The sequence below is a fragment of the Condylura cristata genome, unplaced genomic scaffold, assembly GCF_000260355.1.
Source record: "Condylura cristata isolate star-nosed mole 26May11 unplaced genomic scaffold, ConCri1.0 scaffold00062, whole genome shotgun sequence".
Classification (NCBI taxonomy): Eukaryota; Metazoa; Chordata; class Mammalia; order Eulipotyphla; family Talpidae; genus Condylura; species Condylura cristata.
In genome coordinates, this window is record NW_004567163.1 from 299,498 (window position 1) to 303,449 (window position 3,952).

At 65.6% G+C, this 3,952-nt stretch overlaps 1 protein-coding gene across 1 annotated transcript in view; it reads right to left on the reverse strand.

The window, feature by feature from the left end:
* Positions 1-3,952, reverse strand: part of LOC101634437 (olfactory receptor 14A16-like) — a 46,340-nt gene that overhangs the window by 40,785 nt on the left and 1,603 nt on the right. The gene's annotated exons all lie outside the window — the stretch shown is intronic.

The following is a 3,952-nucleotide window of genomic DNA, read 5'->3' on the forward strand; positions in this document are numbered from 1 at the left end:
TTTTTTTGCCATATATGACTTTGTTACATTAATTCTTGACCCTGTAATAGTCTACAACACATGTGACGGGACTTACTGCGAACCCTCCGTATGTATGTTGACTGAGGAAGCTGAACCAGACCATCATAAACATACACTGACACTATTCGCTGCCAACCTTGTGCCAACTTTGTATGTGTTTAAAGTATGTAAGTTAGTAAAATATTAAACGCTTCGCGGTCGTATGAATTCAAACATTTAATCAATTAAAACCGCTGGTTTCTGACCTTTCCCTCCCTGGACTTACTGAAAGCTTGCACAGCTGCTTCCGCTTCCGACCGTCCTTCCTGACGTGTGGCTAATGCAGCTGCAGGCGTCAAGGAATCACATGTCTGAGACTCCGCAACGTGCCTGAAGCTGCACGTTCCACGTGTTGGCCCAGGAGGTCAGGACGTACATAGCACGTTTTAGATGCACTAAAAAGTATCCAAAAATCAAAAAAGGACGGTAGGACGTCATTCCTGACCACAGAAATCTGGAAATCATCCCACAGACCTCACCTCACATCGACTTGCACACACAGGAGCTGGTCACTAAATCCAAGGTGACAACGAACTGCGAGGACCCCGCATGACGAGCCTGGCCCCGCAGGTCCCGCCCAGCACCTGGCTCATCCCCACACCAGCGCCCTGGCCGCCTGGGGAAAGGGGCCTCATGGGCTCCTCTGAGGGTGCTGGCCAGACGCCTCACAGCCCTCTGTCCCGGTCGGGGGACTCCGGGCCCAGCCGCAGCCCCAAGGGGCCCCGCGGACGCAGCCTGAGCCGGGGCAGGTGCGCCCGGAGTCCCGGTGTCTGTGGCGCAGGCTGGACCCCTGTGGGGGAGGGGTATGGGGGAGGTGGACTGGAGACAGGTGGGGCGCTGACCCCAGCTCCCCTTTCAGAAACTGCCTCCACAAGGCCCCGGGCTCGTTAGGCCAACAGGAGCCCCAGCAGGGCCCCCCAGCGCGGCTGAGACCTGGCCACGGCCTAAACTGTGGGGCGTCCTGCAGGGGAGCCCCCGAGGATGCAGACACATTCTCTGCTCTGCACTGGGCCGCCCACTGTCACCTGCCAAGGCCACGTCACCTCACCTGGCAAGAAGACCCTGGGGACAAGTCCGGGGGGGAGATATGGTGTGGCACACACCGGATGGGCCCTCTGATGCCACTGGGCCTCTCTGTGGCCAGGCCTGGCATGCAGCACGGGCAGAGCCCCAGGGCAGCATCAGCAGTGGCCCTGATCCCGAGGGGGAAAGAAACCCCCAAGCAGCGGTGGGGTCTGGGACGGGGGGGGGGGGACACGACACCCCTTGCAATGCCCCTGAGACTCGTGTCCTGAGCTCCAGTTTCAGGTGAGGACACTGCATGGGGCCTCCCGGTGTCCTCCCTGCCCTCCCAGGTGAGTGGGGTGCGCTGGGGGTGGGGGGGACGCTGATGGGGGTCACTGTTTGCACTGCAGGGAAAAGAGAAGCAATGCCCCCTGGCGGCAAATACTGAGGGAAATGTCCCCAAATTCGGCTCTGCAGTGGTAGTGCCAAGGTCACCTCTCCCTGGACACTTCTCAGGCTCCCCCGTCACTGCAGGAGTGGCCTCTAGCCCCTTTGCTGTCCCCCTGTGAGTGGGGCCTGGCTTGGGGAGCTGCTGTGACGCCAGAGGGGGTGGGGGGCATCTGAGCCTCACCGGCGCCACGAGGGTTGCTAGGGCCTGGGTGGAACCACGTGGGGCTGCGTCCGCTGGCTCTGCCCCGTGGGCTCCCGCGTGGACTCGGTTTCACAGGTGGAGGGACCTCGGCTGCGACAGATGGTCAGTGACTCGTGAGGGAAATGTTGCCTGTTCTCAGTAAGAGCAACAGATCCCGACGCCGCGCACTGAGCAGTGCCGCGGGTGGCGGCCGTGGAGCCGGCGACCGGAGCCATTGGTGCTACGGGGCTAAGGACTCGGAACTTCACTTCCCGTGAGAAGTCAGGGGCCAGCCACGGGCCTCGCCAGGGCGCAGCGACGGGACGGAGACGTGGAGTCTGGGGGAAGCGCCCTCGCGTGCCCTTCGCCGGGCAGTGGCGCCCCTCTTGCCCTGCCAAGCTGGCGCACTGCCCGCTGTGGCGCACTGCCGCGCCGCTCCGGGCGCCCTGCCTCGGGCCCCCGCCCGGGGACGCCCCCTCCTCACCACCTCCCTGGACTGTGACGGCGGCGCCCCACACGCGCCCGCCTGCCACTCCGGCCCCCGGGAGCCCAGACCGCGCCAGCCGGGCCTGCTCCCAGCCCCTTCTTCAGCGCAAGTCCAGGCTCTGAACCGCCCTGGACACCGTCACCCAGGCTCTTAGCTCAGGGGCTACTCCCTCCCCTGGGGACTCAGGCATCTCCGCAGCTGCACACGCCATCTGCCCTGGAAAAGCTCGGCCGTTCGCTCCCAGCCTGCGCGCCCGGCCCGAGGGCGCCCGCCCCTCCCCAGAGCCCAGACCCCCAGGGCTAACACGGCAGGCCGAGGCCTCCCACAGCCACATGGCCCACAGCTGAGCGTCTGCCGGGCGAGGGGGTCAGCCCTGGCGGCCCCGAGAGCCCCTTGAACCATGGATCTCCCCTGCCGCTCACACCCAGCCACCCCGCTTGGCCAGACCGGGCCTCGCGGCGGGGGCCGGCGAGGGGCCAGCGCAGAGCAGCGCAGAGGCAGCGCAGGCCCGGGGGCTCCACCCCGCGGGCCGCCGGAGACGGGCGTGCGCAGAGCCCTTTTATGCAACCTGTACTTCCGGGATCGTGGTGTGGACCAATCAGGAGTGAGCTGCCTGCTGATTGGTGCTGAGTGGCCCAGTCAGCTGCGGGATTAAGAAAGGGTCCCTCAGCCTGTGGGCCGGCGCCCCGCGAGCGGGCACACGCCAGAGCTGCCGTGAAGGGAAGAGGAACCGCCGGGGGCCGCCCGCGGGGCCTCGGTGCTGCCTGGGGTCCCACAGAGCTGTTGTTGGTGTCACCCCACAGCTCACAGAGCTGTGAACACTGGGTGTCCCTGACACGGCCTCTGGGGCCAGCAGTGACCGCCCCTACCGGCCAGTGCTGTCCTGACTCCCGATGACCAGCAGTGCCCATCCCTGACGTCTGGGGAGGCAGCCCCACGTGTGGCCCCAGTGAGCGCTTTCTCTGTCCGTGGGCCCGGCCGGCTGCTCCCGGGCCCCAGGCCTCTTGAGTGGACGGCCCTGTGCTCTCAGGCCCTGTCCTCCGAGGGGCTCGCGCCTCCGTCTTGACCTTGTGGGGTCCTTTGCGGCTGTCGCGTCTCAGAGCCCAGGCAGCGGGCTGCCACGCTGGACCCGAAGTCCGTGATGCGGCCTGACTCCAGCTCTGCAGGGTTTTCTTCCTCTTGTTTTGGAAACGCGAGAGCTGGAGGCAGGCGAGTAAAACACCCCAAGGGCCTGCGCCGGGAATCAAGCTGGAGGGCAGCAGGGACACACCCCGGAAAGTGGCGCAGCCCATGAGCAGGCGCCACTGGGGGCGAGGCGTGGTGGGCCCAGGCCAGCCCCCCCACAGCGCGTCTTCAGGGTGCACATCCCCGGCCCAGGCCAGCCCCCCACAGCGCGTGGGCACCGCAGTCCCCCCTGGCACGGTCTGTCCAGTGCCACCTCTGAGCTCGTCAGGTGTGACTCGGCGCCCCCCACAGGGCACTGGCCAGCGCTCAGCATAGCCCGCACCCGTGCATCACACCCTAGTGTCACAAAGAGCGGATCGGTGACTCGTGTGCCCCCAGACTCCATCACCGCGCCCCAGGCCCCCAGACACCTGCCAAGGGCGCACTGGGGCTTGGGCATATGGTGGAGTGAGTGGAGTGGGCAGGGTGGCCGGCAGGGTCCTCTAAGTAGTGGCCAAGTCAAATAAACTCGGAAAGGGACTTGGCCTTGTAAGTAGTCCTTGACACCCAGAGGTCACAACAGCTGCAGCCCCTCCTCCCCCCCC